The 18,383-nt window shown below is 44.5% G+C and overlaps 1 protein-coding gene across 1 annotated transcript in view; it reads right to left on the minus strand.

Moving 5' to 3' along the window:
- Positions 1-18,383, minus strand: part of ERC2 (ELKS/RAB6-interacting/CAST family member 2) — an 866,017-nt gene that overhangs the window by 66,465 nt on the left and 781,169 nt on the right. The window lies entirely within an intron of this gene.

Here is an 18,383-nt window from a genome sequence, read left to right on the forward strand (position 1 = left end):
TCTCTAGTTTCAGATGACTGTAACCTTCCATAGACCCAGCACAAAGCAGGTGCTCAATAAATACTTGAAGACTAAAACAAAACGATTCAATTTGGGAAAGTAAAGTGGCTGCCTCTGATTAATTAAATCAAGCATACTAAAGTCATGGTACTGTATACAGATATACAAGATTCGACCCAATCCCAAGAATGAATGGACAGGAGGGAAATGATTCCATTACGAAATATAGGCAAGGAAGATTTGGAATGTCGGCAATCCTGAGTGTAGTACTTTAAAATAGAACAAAACAAAAAAGAAACCCCTAAAAAACAGAGCCTAAAAACCAGATTCTAACCGTATGTAGCAGCCCGGGATAAAGGTCTTACAGGCTGCATGCCAGACTGGCCAGCAAAGGGGAAAGGGGCTCCGAAGTTCTGTCCCTCCATATGTGGAATTCAGGGGCTGGAATAAGTGACTGTTAAGCTCCCTTTCAGGGCCAACCTCCAGCAATCTGTAAGTGGCTGCTCCGGTGGGCCCAGGAGCCTCAAAGGAGCTGGAATCAGTTCTCTCAGCTTCAAAGGAACAGAGCCTTGGGTTTGCATGTCAAATGTCAGAGCAAACCTAAGCCTGGCCCCCACCTCCTCCACAGATCACCTGTCAGGGGCTGAGTTGCAAGAGTCAAGGCAGCCCTTTCATTTCAAAGGGGAGGTTGGGAAGGGATGCAGAATGTGGCAAAATGCCACCCGAAAGCCCTCAGCATAAAACACTGCATAATTTTTCGTTCTTAAAAAGGCTTTTTTACTCTTACTCGTTTTATTCTGTTACAGCAGTAACTTTACTTTGGCTTCACCAACATTAAATAAGTGACTAAGTGAATAAATACATAAAGCAAACATGAGTACCACAGTGGCCCCTAGATTCTAAGCGGGGGAATGCAGGGGACCCCATTTCTAGAGATGCATGCACACTCTTTGCCGCTGCTGGTTTGTTTCTGGCAATAACCGAGCAACATTTTCTAGTGTGACTATCCTGTGAGCCACAGGCTTGTTTCTAAATTGTACCAGATGCTCTTCCACTAACTCAGCCTCGTGTTTTCATCAAAGTTTTATGTTTTGATGATGTACATCCTTGCTACTCAAAGTGTGGTCCACACACCAGCAGCAGCAACATCGCCTGAGAGTAAGGTTGGCGGATAAAATATAGGAAATTCAAATTTAACTGGGCATCCAGCTTTTCTTCTCCTCTAAATCTGGCAACCCCACCTGGGAGCCTGTTGGAAATGCAAACTCTCAGGCTCCATCCAGACCTGCGAAATCAGAATCCACATTTAATAAAATTCTGGGTGGTTATAAGATCCAAGAGGCATTGTTCTACTTTGTTCCTGCGAATTAAATCTTTTACTCTTAGGTCTTGTTGGCAAATTCTGATCTCATATCTGTACCAAACCCAGATGAAAAGAGTAATCCATTAACAAGGTTGGTTTGTATGTCTCCCTCATTGGAGGGTTTCAGAGTGTATTCTGTTTGTAAATGCAGCATTTTCCAACCTGGGCATACCGCTCACTTTCAATCACTGATCAGCCAGAGCTGGTCCTGCAGGCTGAATCCCCATCACTTCGGAGGAGACGCCAGGCTCTGTTAATTGCTTGCTGGGTGGTGGGGAGGAGGGGTGGGGTTACCATCTCGCCTTTGATCAGGAGGGAGAAGTAATGGTTTTACTTACATCCTGCTTTGTCTCTGCACAGGCCCAGAGCCTGAGGATCCATTTCAGGCTCTCTCTTTCTTCCTGGTATTCTGTTACTGCCTACATACCGTGGCCCAGGGCTTGGGGGGTGGGGGGAAAACCAACGCTCTTTGTGGTACACCCACATGACAGGCTTCAAAATGGAAACAATATTTAAGTCAAACCTGGAAGATCAAGTTTGCTCAAATCTCACAACACAGGGAGCTTTTGAAAACTTCAGCAGCAGGTCTGGGTTTTTGATGGGGAGAGGCGAGCTGGGATGGAGAAGCAAGACCCTGTTAAGAGATGCTGAATTCCCACATGGGAGTCAACATTTCCCTTTATTCCTTATACATAGTGAGAATAGTAATAATGCACCCAGATAGAGCCTCGAGAGTTTCAAGGTGTCTTTAGAGACACACTCTTCTTCAGTCCATAGAATAATTTTGGGGGAAGTGAAGGTATAGGTGACCATTATTAGCCTCTTATGACAGAGAAGGCACAACCAAGTAAACACATTTTAAGAGTCAAACAAGTCAAGACACTTCCCTCAAGTGGCACATTTCCTGACTCCTAAAACAATGTTCTTTCCCTGCTGATAGAGGTTCATTTATTTGGTTGCCCCAAACTATTCAGACCTCAATTATCCCTCATGGGACTGGAAGAAACCTTAAAAAGATTCATAGAATCCAGTTATGGGTTGAATTGTCCCCCCTCCCCCCAAATTCATATGTTGAAGTTCTAACACCCAGTACCTCAGAATTTGACCTTATTTAAAAATAGGGTCGTTGCAGATATAATTAGTTAAGATGTGGTTGCACTGCAACCTTAATTCAACATGATTGGCATCCTAATAAAAAAAAGAAATTTAGACACAGATACACCCACTCCAGGAGAAAGCCACGTGAAGATGAAGACAGAGATCAGCCTGATGTATCTACAAGGCAAGGAATGTCGCAGCTTTCCAGCAAACCAATAGAAACTGCAGAAAAGGCATGGAACAGGGCTGTGTCACAGCCCTCAAAAGGGACTAACCCTGCCGACACCTTGACTTCTAGCCTCCATAACTGCGGGACAATCAGTTTCTGTTGTTTAAGCCACCCAGTTTGGGCACTTTGTTATATCAACGTAAATAACTAACATAAATCCTGAGGTGGGAAGTACCACCTTGGCGCTAATGCTGATGCTGGCACTGGGCAGAGGGCTTCACGTGCATCATCTCACAGCTTCCTCACATCAAATCCGGGATGTAGGGCAGTTAGAAAGGATGAAGCTGAGGCTCACGGAAACTGAGCTACTCAGTGAAGGTGACACAGCCAGCACATGGCCAAGCTGGGTTGACACTCAGGCAGTGTGAGTCCAGATCCTGTTCTCATAACCAGTAAATATCACAACTTCAGGTAGAGTGGCCATGACAACAAACTAGCATCATTAAGCCCTTTCCCTAAGTATGCCAGGTGCTTTTAGGAACTCTTAACACCGCACTGAGGTGGAAATGAGCATTGTCTATATTTGATAGAAGAGGAAGCAGAGGCAATGAGGCTCAATGACTAGTCCGAGGTCACATGGCTCATCAGTGGTAGAGCTGAGGTTTGAACCAAGTCTGTGAACTCTAGCAGGAGCCCAGAGAGCTCAGATTTGCTGAGTGTGTGGTATGTCTCAGTGGCGGGTGTGTGTCCATTTCCAGATCAGCACTGCCCCTCTCTCATGTCACCATGCAGGCATCATCTTTCTGTATTTCTACCCACTGTGCACATCCTGAATGCCATTCTCTCTTTCCAATCCCAATGCTCACAAGGACATTTTCAAAAAATTCATTTCCCTTCCCTTGCTCTGTAAGAAAGCTCTGCTTCCTCCGAGTACTGCAGACGATGGCTTCATGGCTATAAAGTCTGTGAAGTTACTTCAGTCTGTGGGTCAAACTCTGATAACGCCCTAAGTCAGTTCCAGGAATTTTCATCAGCCACGCGTTTAGAGCGCATCTGAATGTAGGGCAGCGGCTCTCAACCAAGGGCAATTTTGCCCCTAGGGGACATCTGCAATTCTGGAGTCATTTTTGGTTCTTACAAACGGGGTGCTGGAATGCTACTAACATCTAGAAGCTAAATGCTAAACATTCTACAATGCACAGTTGCACGACAAAGAATTCAGCCCCAAATGTCAATGCTGTTGAGGCTGAGAAATCCTGACATAACGTGTATCCTCCAGAGGCAAAATGCCCACATATAGTCTCCAGCTCCATTGCTCACCAGTTCTGCAACCTGGGGCAATTTTCTTAAACTGTCTAGGGTCCCGTGCTCTTACCTTCAAAAGGAGACTAATAATAGTACCCACCTCATGGGTTTGTTTGAGGGATGCAATGAGGTAGTACGTAGCAAGGGACTAAGTAAAGTACCTGGCACAGTGTAAATGCTCAAGATAGTCACCCTTACTACTTGCAAAGCTGGAAGTTAGGCACCTGACTGTGGGGCTCCAGCAGCCGCTCGGCTGTGCTACTCTACGATTTTAGCTGAGGTGGGTAGTCTCAGATTTATGGATGCCTGGGCACTTGCCATTGCACAAACCCTAAGTTGCAATTTAGTTGGAAACCATGTTTCAAAGTAAAATCAGGCAGGAGAAATAATTGAGGCCATCCTGCTCTAAAATCTTTAGAAGTATTCAGACATTCCCTTTGGAATCTTTTCAAGGTCTCCATTCACCTATGCACCTAACATTTACATCCCTTTTACAACATGCCCAGACACTACGTGGTTTAATGGATTTAATCCTCGAAACAACCTCAAGAGATGGGCACTGCCTTCTCTTGTTCTTTCTAAACAAAACCGCTTCTCCTGAAGTATCGGGACCCAAGATTAACCAATACCTTATTAAGTTTTTATTCAATATTATTGTTTTTCCTATTATATCATGGGTGTTATCTTCTTGTAGGTTCCAACTCTCTCCACAAGCATAGGGATTTTATCAACAGGACACAGGCTTTGTGGGTTAGCCTGGGCACCTAACACGCTGTTTAACATACAATATGTATTATATAATAATACACAGAATATATACAAGTTATAATAAATTATATGGATATACATGTGAAAGATAGACAGATAGACAGACAGAGAGACAGGTAATACTGACTTATAAATTCTTGGAACTCAACCTGCTTTCAACCCACGTGGGGACAGACTTCAGTATGTGGTTTAAGGAACTGGGTCTGAAGAACCCCTTGCTATATAGTGGCTGGTGGTGGCCACACACTACTGAAGGGAGAACATGGGATGGGGTAGTGAATGACAGAATGGGGTTCCAGCCTGGTCTCTCCACCTCCTAGCTGTTGACCTTAGCAGTGTGATTTAACCTCTTCTGTGTAAAATGGGACAACCTACGAGCTACATGTTAGGGTGGAAGGCGAAGTGGCGTTTCATGTAGAAAAACTAAATGCTTGGTGATGGCTGCTTTCCATCTCTGAACAAATTCTGCTCTTCATCATGACTTGGATTCATGGCTAGGAGGCTTATGAGACTCTGCTGGTGTCAGTTAACTGACTACAACCCCACATTTCAATGATGTTGTTTCACTTTCCTATCCTTCCTTTAGTTACTATGGGTTATTCCTCTCTGCTTCCAGCCCTGGTATTCAGGCCACATCGAACAGTCCTCTGTGCCAGCCAACTGAACTGCCCATGCTAACCCATGTATATGCAGAGTCGATGGCAATATTGATCATACAATGCGAAGCCGCCCTGTGATAAATGGCAGAGTCCTTGAATTCTTCTTATAATCTTATACTGACAGACAATTAAGAATATACCTTACTTGGGTAAAAGGATTCAAGGAGATCAGGCACCTTATCTGTGTAGTTTCTGTTGAACTGCATGTAGTAGGTACTCGGTAAATATTTGTTGAACTAATTGCTAAACAGGTGAGCATTAACAGGTTAAGTCCTACATAATATGGCCTGTGGCATTTTTTTCCCAGTATCTTCTTTCATTTCTTTTCAAATAATCTGAATAATTTGTAGGCAGGAGCACAAGAGCTTAGTTTTTAATCTCATCAACAAAGGACCTTCCAAAGAGAAGGCATTCCTTTGACTTGGTTGTTGGCATTTCAGATGTAATTACATTTTTCACCCTAAAATTTCCCAACGAGATTAAGAGTCAGGTACAAAGTCTCCTTAACCCTCTGCTCAAAAGTTTGCACAAGGAGCTCTGCCCACTTTTCATGGGATTTCAGAAAGATGCCAGCTGCTGGCAACCATGAATCATGAAACACAAAGGACTCATAATCTCCTGGAACATACCCTGCTTGCACAATTCCTTAAGAGCCTCTCTAAGAATACACCGGAGTCTGCAAGCATGTACTTGCTTTTCTGCAGGTAAAGAAGATGCAGTATTGCCTTTTTCAACAAGTTGTATCCAATATTCCCTTTATCTATTCTGGATCAGTCAAGATAAGAGAGTACACACGTCTAGGAAAAAAGGCAGCTTTAGCATTTTCTTTGTAATTTCACTTGCCTTCTGGCCTCTGAGTTTCCCCCGACTTCACATTATGGTGATATTTCTTGTAATGACTGAAAAGTTTCAAGCTTCTTCGCATCTAATTCCAACTGGCTATTAACTGTGCTAGTTTATTGGAATTGTGTATTGAGGGCTTTTGAATCTGCAGGCATATGTTTTTGTTGCCTAGATCATTTGCTTGACCCTAAGAAAGTTATATCCAACTTATTCCAGGCAGGGGCCTCAAGCATGAAGACCCCTAGGGAGACTGGGTCCACGTTTTCCTTTGGTCACGGGTGTTGATGCCAAATAGTTTCAATGGTCAGACTGGTGCTCAGTTCCCAACCTGATTCAGGAGATATCCACTAAGTAAACTTCTAGGTCTTTATAACACATAGTAGATAATTACAGAAATACTGATGCTGCAAACTCTAAGGGGTGACCGATGAAGAAGGTATCAGAGGAGGTAGTAGTAAATAAAGAAAATAAAGAAGAAAATAAAGACAACAAGGGCTGGGCTAGTATTTATGGAGCGCTTACTATGCACTGGTACTGGGCTAGCATTTCACAGCCTTATCTCACTTGATCTTCATAAGAACTCAGTCAGGGAGGAAAATAAGACATCATTTTTCCCATTTTCTAGATGAGGACACTGAGGCTCAGAGCAATTAAATAATGTGCCCAAGGTTACACAGCTATTAAGGGGCAAACCTTGGAAACAGAGCTCTCACTCGCATCCCATGGACTCCTCCTACAAGCAGGCTGGACATTTTATTCATGAAAAAGGAAAGAACAAGAGGAGGAAGATGAGGTGAAATAAGGTATGAGGAGAAGGAAGATGTGATCTACAGAGGAAAGTCCTGAGGTGGAGAAGAGGAAAATGATGAAGTCTTTGTTGGCTGTCATCATGATTCTCAGAAAAACAGGCCCATCTTCATTTCCCATGAGAGGGGGGCTGGGTGGGGAGTATGAAGGCTAAAGCAGAGATCTGAAAGGGTCACCTTGGGGATGTAATGTGGGTCAATGCAGGAATCAGGAGTCCTGGTGAGCAGCTCTGGAGTGAGACACACCTGGGTTCAAATCCCAGCTCTGACATTCCTGATCTGTGTGACTTTGGGCAAGGAACTTCCCTGCTCTGTGCCAAAGTTTCCTCACCTGGAAAACAGGATAACAGTAGTACCTACCACACAGGGGGAGGTGAGGACTGAACAGCATGACCAATGTGAAAGCAATGAGGATGGGGGGCGCGGGTGGAAAAGTATGGCCCACCAAGTCACTTGCAGCTTGCCACTGGTTTTGCATGGCCTACAAGCTAAAAATGGTGTTTAAACAGTTGGGAAAATATCAAAAGAAGGATGTTCTCTGATATATGAAAATTATATGAAATTCAAATTTTCTTGTCCATAAATATGGTTTCTACTGGAATATGACCATGCCCATTCACTTCCTTGCTGTCTTTTACTGTTTTTGCATGCAATGGCAATTGAGTAGCTGCCACTGAGATGCTCTGTGGCACTCTCATGGCTTTGCACTGCTACTCAGCCCACTGCAAATGGCAGTGAGGCAGTGAGAACGTGACAGCCTTTTGAGTGACATGTGTATCATCCATCTGTGTGCAGAGACATTTTCAAAGACGAAGTACATAAAATACCATTACAGAGAACTGTTTACAAATGAACATCTGCAAAAGATTCTGATGACAGAGAACACTAATGTTGAACACCAATTAAGTGAAATGTAATTTCTCTCCAAAGAATCCAATTCTTCTCATTAGTAGACATGTATTAACAAAATTTACACTCATTATATTTTGAATTTCATTAATGAAAAACTTGTGAAAATTTGCTTTCTTTCTTGTTATATAAATACTTATATCATATTCTTCATTTTGCCTTTTGGCCCACGAAGTCCGTAACATTTACCATCCGGCCATGACAGAAAAAGTCTGATGAGCCTTGACTGAGGAAAGTGGCCAGTGTGTGGTAAACAGCACAGGAGAGGAACTGCTGGTTCTCACCTCTGCTGACATCATAGCCCTGCATCATTCCCATCATGAGGGCAACTTGGCTAAAGGCCCCAAATTCTCCTTTATAGGTCTTATTCAACACTGGGCATATATATCCCTCAAGTTTCAGGTAAATACTGGATAAAACATAGCTCTTCAACCATAGTAAGGAAAACAAAAGCTTAATGGTGGGGCTGGGCTACGTGCCTTCTCCTTCTCAGGCCCATTCATTCGTTCTTTTCGGCACAGGATTCTGCCAGCTCCTAGCTAACGATCTCAAACAATGGTGGTAGCTCCACCTGCTAGGGCAAATAGCCCATCCTGAAGCCCAGAGAGACAGCAAGTTGCAGCAAACCTTTCCCCAAATATATTCCCAAAATACATTTTCCCCAGATAGAGTCTATATAATTCTCGATGAGGGTCTGGGAAGAAAAAGGTCCATGAGCAATAAGCATGGTAGACCCAGCCAAACCTCTCTTTCTTTCAGCATGTGACAACTGGCCTGAGGACACTAGCCCATCAAAGGCTCTGAGAATGCCTGCAGTGAAGAAACCTATTTGATTCTGTTTAATCCAGTTTTACTCAAACTTGTTTGAACATAGAATGCTTTTATTATAATTTAAAAATAGTGGGCTTCCCTGGTGGCGCAGTGGTTGAGAGTCCGCCTGCCGAAGCAGAGGACACGGGTTCGTACCCCAGTCTGGGAAGATCCCACATGCCGCGGAGCAGCTGGGCCCGTGAGCCATGGCCGCTGAGCCTGCGCGTCCGGAGCCTGTGCTCCGCAACGGGAGAGGCCACAACAGTGAGAGGCCCGTGTACCGCCAAAAAAAAAAAAAAAAAAAAATAGTATTTCTTAATATCGAGTACCATCAGTGCTCGGATAAACATCCTTAGGGACTTATTACCACAGGGAAAGGAGCAGCTGACCGAGAGGCAACTTTCTGACTTTGTAAAACAGGCACGGTGCCACCCGCCTGCTACCCTCGTAGAGCTCATGGGGGATCAGAAGAAAATCAGAGACAGACGTGGTCTATTTTCTCTAAACTGGTGAGGGAGCTGTGTGAGTGAGACAGAAGTGGGAGAAGTGGCAATGTCAGCCCTCAGAACTTTGAAGGTGTCTGTGGTGATGAGTGGGCTATGCATGGTGCAGTCAGGCTGAAGGCCTCCCTTCAGCCTCCCCTGCCCCCAGCGTGATTTTGGGAAAGCAGTGATCATCCCAGGGGGAGATGGAGACACCCGTCCTTCCCTGTTCCATCCCATGCCCAAGGCGAGAGGCACGCCAAAGGCAGACACCCAGTTACATAAAGCTCCCGAAGGCCTTCGTGGGTGGGAGTCCCAGGCCTCAAACCAGGTGCTTCCCGCAAAGTGTGCAAACAGCTTCACAGTCTGGCCTTGAAAACATGTTAGTGCATATTCATAACTTAAAAAAAAAATAACAACGAGAAAATTCATCTGGCGTGTCTCAGCTTGCACTCTCACATGCAGTAACCGCCTTATCTGACATATCAGATTTCACCGAGTCCCAAGCCTGTTGTACAAGGACAGACAAAGATTACTCTTGGGTTCCGAACACTTCCTCATTCTCCCTCTCTCATCCCCACATTCTGCTGACAATTGTACTGAACGACCTCTGAGGCTGAATCGAGTTTCTGATCGGCTGGTGGACATGCTGTCAGCGGGGCAAGCCGTCCCTCTCTCAGAAGAAAACAGGTGTTCTTTCATTTCCCAGGGTCACCTGCCTTCGGAAAGAGGAGCGCAGAAGATTTCCCCTGACGTGGTTTCCTCGTGCTCCCAAGCTAGTGCCATGGTGCCAGGAGATACAAGTATAAAAAATAAACAAAACCATAAAAGTAACAAATAAGAGCAGCAAAAAGCCCTACAAGCAGAACCTAATCACAACCCAATGCCACGCAAGCGACAATGGAGAGACTCCCTTTTGAATCATGGAGGGGTTTTTGTTTTTGTTTTCCGTAGAGGGATTTGTACAGAAACTCCTCTCAAATAATGCAGTTACATCAGAGATCAAGGTGTGTTGAAAGAAGAATGGATGTTGGGGAATAAGCAAGGCTGCTAATTCCACCACGTGCTGACTCAGGGCAGCCACAGGCATCCGGGCTACCTGGGCTGACACCTGAGCGCAGAACAACGAAGCCTCATTCCGCTGCCAGGAACCAATGCACTGGGCAGTATAACTATGCCCCTGCTCCCCAGAGGGCTGCAGTAGGCCCACCCTAGCCTGCAGAGGCTCTTCCCACTGCCTGATGAAGGGCAGAAATCAAAATGATAAACCGATTTCAATTTGTCAATGTGGAAAATCAATCCCGTGGCACTGAGTAAATAACAACCACCATATAGCCTTTGCTACTTTAAAGGCTTAAAGCAACACTTAAGAGTGGTGGAACCAGTATTTGAACTGGGTCTGTGTGACTCCAGAGCCTGGGTGCTACCAACCACTTAGCATCAAAGACTATGCAAAGTCGGATTTGCCTCTGCCAGTTATATATTTACACGACCGTATCTGATAGGGAAAATGCGCTTTAAAATGGCACCTTCTCTGAATGAGGACTTTAAGAACGTTTTTCCTGATTCCTCATTAAACTTTCTGTTTTCTGCAACGAACATAAAAGTAGTAAATGGCGAAAATAAAGCAGTGGCCGTAAGGAGCTCAGGGTTTTCCAGAGAAAGTGACCTTTGTAGTGTTTGCTTCAGAGCCTCATCCTGCGTTTTCCTCTGAAGGATGAAGGTGCGATGTGTGCCAGAGGGGCCTTCAGCCACATGTGGATATTTGTCTTTTTATTCTGAGTTTAACAGGTTTCATGGAGCAATGGTCTTTTCTCTAAAAGATGACAACAAACTCTTCTACATCCCTCTGGGAGCTCTGTTTCCACCACTCCGCACATATACACAGTGACTGAGGCACTAAGGACCTGTGACCGCTGACACAGACATAACAGGAGGGGCCAGACTTATTAGGACACACAGTGGGGTAGCAAATGAGCCAGGCTGATCCTCAGCCTGTGAAAAGCTCCCTGAAGCTGAAAGAAACAGCAGGCCTCCTCCTTATGCAGATTCAGCATCTCAGTGATTTTGTTACCATGGGAACAGGTCTGTGAGAGGGAAGGCAAGTGTGGCCTAGCGTTTGTGAGGGCAGGATCTGCATGGGAGAGATCGGGGCAGTTTAGACAAGGGCCTGGCAGGAGAGAAGTTTCCGTTACTCTATGATGTTATTCTTAGCATTTGCATTATAGTTTCTGGAAAACAAAGCTAGAGGGAATGCATTACCATCCCAATGTCTCTGACAGACATGTTCGTGGGGAAGGGACCTTGCGGCCACCCAGGCAAAATGGATCCGTAGTATCTGTTTCATGAGAGCATCTGATAGCCTAGTGGGCCAGCACGCTTCCTTCAGAGATCATGTTCCTCTGGGGAAGGCATATATGGGGAAGGCCTGAGGATGGAGTTAAGACCCATCTGGGCGTGGTCAATGGCTTCTAGTCAATTGATGACTCAGTGGCAGAAAGGAATATTTCAATCATTCTGGTTGAAACACCCAGTGGTGACCATAAGTATATACTCTTGTTTTGGATGTTGTCTGGTTTTCCATTTTGTTGAGGATGTGGAGATGACTGGAAGGAGATGGGACTGGGGTTCCTCTCCCTGAATCACCAAGAAAATTCTGGCCCCGCTTATTAACACTGCCCACCAACTGGACGGCTGCCCAAAGCGGTGTCTACTCTCGGTCTATAAGTCTAGGAATGAGACCTATGGGTGATCTTCTGGAAGAGAGGGTGTGTAACATTTTGATGTCCCAAGCGTAAGACAATTTACGGGCAGGATTGTCACAAATGGTGACGTACGTCCCTCTGGCACCCGCTAATGCGCAGACAGTGCTAAATGCCATCGGCTCCTCTCTCCACGTTCTCACCCATGGCTGGATTTTCCAGTGTCCACTCAGCTTATTATTTTTCTTTTAGTGTTCAGTTTCCATACCCCTCCTACCCATTGATATCTGTGTCTCAGATTAATTTTCACCAGATGTGAGTATCTGAACTTCTCCAAGATTTGTTACTTTGCCTTCATGATCCTAACCTTCTTTGGGCCATTTGTGTGATTTCTCTGACCTCCCTAGTGTTTCCAACACATCCCAAATTAGTGTCATCTGCGACCTCCCTCCACATGCTCTTTTCTCTCCTTTACAGATCATTAATAAAAAGGCTAAACAAGACCAGACCAGCACCACACTCTACAGCAAATGACAAAGGGGTGGGAGAGGCTGAAGAGCTCCCTGTGAGCCAGCCCTGGCACAGGAAGGATGTAATGTAATGCAGCAACACTCTGCTAGACGCCTCCCACCTCTGGCCCACAGTCATTTATCACCACTGTTTGTTTATGATTTCTCAGCCAGATTTCAGGTCCTTAGAGTGTGGTCATATCCAAGCCAACATACACTGCTTTGCCAGGTAACCCTTACAAGCTACAGAAGAACCCATAAGAACTTACTTGCTGCACTCGATTCTGCTTAAAAGCTTCTCCCCCTGCCCCCAACCAAGTCCATCATACTTGAGAGCAGAAAATGGTGGACTGCGACATCATCACCCTTTTCTCTCTTTCAATTCATCAGCTCACAACTGTTCATCAAATATTTGTTGGCTTTTCATATTATTCACTTGATTTTTCTTTGAGCTGAAAGACACGATCTGCTAGACATGGACTAATCCAGAGTCTCCAGCAATCAAACCTTCCTTTGCTAGACCTACGTGTCATTATAATCAAAAGTAACCAAACAGGGTGTGTTTTTGGGGTAATGATGCTTTAAGACCTGCTAGAAAATGTGTAGCTGGCTCGTACAGCTTTGGTCATAAAAACAGATTTCGCCTTTTGATTTTCCTTTCTTTTGTCTTTTCTCTTACCCCCCAAAGTCACCCATCCCAGAGTATCAACTGCTTTCTTCAGCTGGCACATAGAGTCCACTCTTCTGAGCACAGCTGCAATAATAACAGTGATATTCTCACGAGGACTGGCCTCACCATGCACCAGACATGGCTAGACATCTCATTCACCCCATCTCATCTAATCCTCACCACAGCCCTGGAAGGTGTGTATAACCTTCTCCAAATGGGGAAATGGAAGAGCGGAGAGGGAACAACACTTGCCCAAGGCCACCCAGCCAAATAGTCTCTGGATTCAGCCCAGTCCAAACCCAGACTGGTTTGAATCCAGAGACCACACTATGAGCCACGCTGCCACACTGTCACCCAGTTTCCCATAGATTAGCGGTTCTTCATCTTTTCTGAGTCACTGGCCCCTATGAGTATCTGTTGAGGATCACAGATACCCTCTCTCCTTGGGGGATGCACACATACCCACATCAAAGTCTGTTAACCATGTCCGGGGGTTTGCAGGCCCTTGGGGGTTCCTGAACACCAGCTTAAGAATCTGTGTACTACTCTAAATTCCTCCAGGGTAGGAACTGTCCTTTCTTCACCGCCTCAACTCCAGTACTGAGATAAAGAAATATCTTTTGAATGAGTTATTGATTGAAAGAAGTTGGGGTAGGACATTCAAGCTGTGGCTCTGAAGAACAGCTTTACAAGCCTGAATAGAAGATATAAAAATACAGATATCTTCCAGAGGAGCAGAGAAGCCACAAAAAGAAGGTAAAGGGGGAAGAAATAAAGCAAAAACATTTCATTCCGCCCAGGAATTAACTGTGCAATTGGAAGTAGACAGAGTCCTTGTCAATGGTGGTTCTGAAACATCTAGCAGCTACTTCTAGTTACTTCTCACCCTAACTCCTGAAAACTGGTTACCGAAAGCTTCTTCTGCAGGAAGTAACATAGTCGGAATTTTAAGATAGGAGCCCAAATCTCACAAGGTTTGCCTTAACTGACAGAATTCTTGATGACTGAGGATCTTAGGAAAAACTGCAAGAACCAATGGCATCTTCCTCCTTTTCATCCTTCTACAACTCATCTCTAAGTCCTTTCCATCCTTCTACGACTTTGGGCGCTCGGTTTTTCTGGAGACCGCTGTGCCCACATGTCTCCCTATTCTATGACTGCTGATTTCTCTTCGCAGTCTTTGCAGTCATCGATATTCAATTCTCTCCTTTTCTTTGAGAGTCAGAGGAGACACACACTCTGGAAGTTGGACTCCAGCTACGCTTTAAACTTGACAGCCTACACGTCACCGAAATGAGAGGCCAAAGATTCCCCTGATGATATACAAGCAAATGGAAAACAGGGGATCAAAAGTCTGCCTTTCCTTGGCCAGTCTGACTGGACACCTGGGGAACACAGAACAGAACAGGACTCCTACTCAGCCTTCAGCCTCCAATAATGGCGTGTCTCAGCATTGACACCCAAGGTAGAAATCTGGAGGTTCTTGATTTAATCCTCTCTCTTAACTCTTTATCAAAGTCCTGCTGACTTCACTTCCTAGTCTCATCTCCAACTTATCCACTTGTCTGCATCTCCCACACTGCTCCCCTGGGTCAGCACCATTAATTCTTCCACAAATGATGGAAGAGCCCCTACTTCCGCTCTTCCTGCCAAGACAATTCAACCTCCACACAGCAGCCTGGGTTGTTCTACAACATAAATCGAATCATGTCATGCCCCTGCTTAAGATCCTCTAATTTTCTTTTCATTTTTTTTCACTTTTCTTAGGCTAAAACCCAAACTCCCTACCTTGGCCTAAAAGGCCCTACATGATCTGGCCCCTTCCCACTTCTTCATCTTCATCTTACTGTCTTATTTGCTACCCAGAGTTACGGTTTTAAGCTCCTTCAGCCCATAAAGCTCTTTCCCACCTTCAGCCCTTCGTTAAAGTAGGTTCCTCTTGTTAATCTCAGTATCTTCCCACTTTCCATCAAAGCAATGATCAAAATGTATAAGGTTTCCATTCATATATTTATATTCTTATCGTCTGTTTCCCTAAACCAGACTGTAAGACCAACAGGGTTAGCAACCATGTCTATCTTACGCATCACTATTTTCTCAGCACCTAACCAAGAATTTAACTTTTTAATGAAAGAACAGATGAGTAAGTGAAAAACGACTGAATGAATGGATAAATGAATGAATGAAGGATAATTCTTAGGAGCCAATGGCACAAGGAGGAGATGTATCAGATCCTCAGTCATAGGAGATGTGGGTTGAATCAAAAACACTAGTTGGTATCTGGTACAGCTGATGTAAAAGAAAGCCTCCACTCTGCAGAGAAATCAAGACTTCAGTTGCGGAGGCTGAGCACGGGCCTTGTGCCCAGACCGCCTCTGCTAAGAGAAGGCGCGAAACGTAGAAACTTCCCAGCCACAATAAAATATCTCCTTCCTCATTCTTCCTGAGAGGAGGCATGCCAGGGAGTTCCACAGGCCTTTGAGCACTGTTTCTGTGTGTGGAAAAACCCCTTCCTCAAGTCTACGTGCTCTGTGATTCATACACGCACTTACTGTCCACGTGCTGGTGGCACAGAACCACAATTCTTCATTTTGACGGCATGCATCTACTAGCGTCATGGCCCTGTGCCAAAACTTGTTAATGCCCACATCTGTATTTTTACGAATCAGGTCCTAAACATGTGCATATGTTTTCAATGTAGAAAGACTTATTCCTTTCTAGTGGTTTAAGAAACAAAAATGATCTTGTGTTCTATGTCTGCTCAGTTACGAGAGTTCACAATAAAAACTCAAGCGTTCAAATGTCAAGGCAGATGTGGCACTAGATCTCGCAAGGTCCCTCACTATCCCACCTCGCCGAATATTCACAAACCAAAGTGCCTCTTGGGGCTCCAAGGAAAGCACCTTCGTTCAGTGGACATGCAGTTATTTGCTGACACAAATGATTGCCACATCAAGTGGATTTTCCCGAAGGAAGGTAACAGAGAATGAAGCAGCTGCTTTTCCTGTATTTTCAAAGCAAGACAGAAAATGCAGAAGGGCTCCAAGAGCACATTTTCACAATCAGACTGGGGGGTGGGGTGGGCAAGGGGACAGTGGTTGAATACACACTTCACTGATGCCCATGAGGGCAACAAATTACTGGAAATGTGATCCTGTGGGGTCTCTGCAAGAAAACCTGAAAAATAAGGTAGGCCAAAGGTAAATTCCAGCCATAAGAAAATAGGAGTGGGGATGAGCCAACAGGGAGGGGGACTGGAGAGGAGTTGGAGGCAGAGTATAGGAATATATGGTGGACCTAAGCAGCACAGACTACATAATTTGTGGGGCACAGTGCAAAATGAGCTGCGGCGTGCCTCGTTCAAAAACTATTCACGGTTTTCAGACAGTGACAGTAGAGCATTAAACCAAGCTCAGGGTTCTGTGGACTGCACAGGTCACATGCTGATAATGCTGGGCTGGGGTGTGAGGTTTATGGGGGGAACGACTAGCTCTAGGGGCTGTCAAAACTCTTTAGAAAAGCAAACTTCTCCCAGTCCACTTTGCTCTCAGAAAACACCACCCTTGAATGATCACAGTGAGACGAATAAATCATGCCTGGGGTAGTATCTGGAAGTGCCAAAAAAGGGAGGAGCTTCCAGGGTTGTTATGCTAATTCCAATTTGTTGTAATTTTTGGAGCAACTTTTCCTAAATTATGATTCATTTCAGCACCAAAACACCAGATTCAAGTCAGGGCCTTCTGTTGCTATTATAAGCATATTACTGATGCCTAGTAAAATAACTTCTTGTAATGTTTCTTTTATAAGGGCCATAAATCAAAATATTCAAAACAGTTAATTTTTAATGTGCCACTATTATCCATCTTTAGTTATAAATGTAATGTCTCCTTGGGCCCCGAAGATTGTAATGCGACTCAAAACATGCAACGGCTGTTCAGCAATAGAAGGCTCCCCCAGTATCTCATTATTTAAATCCTTAAGATATGGTTTTAAAAGCCTGAGGATATCTGAGCAAACTTGTTTAAAGGAGTCATAAAGAAAGATAAGTAGTTTTCCTCAGAAGCCTATAAAATTTATTACAGCATATAAAGCAGGATTATATATTGACTAATTTTCAGAAGACATTTGTTTTCTGGGGTACATGGCGCTTGGGGAAATTTCATGAAAGAATAAGGAGGATGGGGATTTAACACCATTGTCTCCATTTGCCTTGAGCAAAGCAAGGCTGCCTATGGTCCTTGGCACCAGTTCCCCCCTGAAGACGACAAGGTTCCTATCTGAGGGGATGGCAGGGCGGGTGTCAAGAATCTTGTGAAAGAGCAATAAAATTTTTTATTATTCAGGAGGAGACACAGATGCAGCCCAGGGTCCTAACACTTCTGATAGCAGAAGCAGCTCCACAAAAGAGCCCCAAGAAGGACTTACACTTCTCTAGGCAACCCCCAAACTCGTAGAACCTTCCTTTGCCTACCTATTCCACGCACGTTGTGGGCAGGTTTCACGTGGTCACTCTTTAACGTTATAAAATCTTTACTTCTCACTTAAAGTTGTTTTAGGTCAATTTATTAGCTTTTCTGTATGAGTAAATGCAATGTTTCTCTTAAAGTTTTTCCTAGATAGGGAGTCTCTCAAACAGAATCTTAGGAATTGCTCTGGTTTCCCTACCTCCCCACATTGATAAGCTTCCCTTTGGAACCACTTTGCTCCTGGAAGAGTTAATTCCAGTGTTGTTTTCCACTTTATCCAGGAAAGGGAGAAGAGAGGCGATGGTCTGATGTGACCAGGAAGCAGGTTCTACTGGCGGCAAATGGGTCCGGGAAGTGTTACTTTTTTACTATGTGGGAAGATGTTGTAAAGGAAAATCAAACTCCTGTGTGTTCCCTGAAGGACCAGAGAAAGCAGTCTGACTCACTGGTGGGACCTACAACAGGTTCAACTGAGCAGTGAAACACATCAATGAAACTGTCACCCACAGGCAGAACACACCAGTTACTGTTTTAAAATTCGTGTGAAGCACCACTGTTAAGGAATATGAAGGCAAGACTTGGAGAAGGGCACACCTGTTGAGTTATCCCAAAGAACTGCCTCTCTAATCACAGACCTGGGACATTTCACGTTTGTCCCAGAAAAAGAACGGCACGTTGAGTACTTTTTGACCGTGGCACACAATCTACCACATTTCTTGTTCTGAACACAATGGCATAGACAATGTCACCAACTTCAACAGCACATTCTACATTGCCGTACGTATATTCAACTCCATAGTGTTGCGACTTGGTGTTATACAGCC

Source organism: Tursiops truncatus, chromosome 10 (genome assembly GCF_011762595.2).
Source record: "Tursiops truncatus isolate mTurTru1 chromosome 10, mTurTru1.mat.Y, whole genome shotgun sequence".
NCBI lineage: Eukaryota > Metazoa > Chordata > Mammalia > Artiodactyla > Delphinidae > Tursiops > Tursiops truncatus.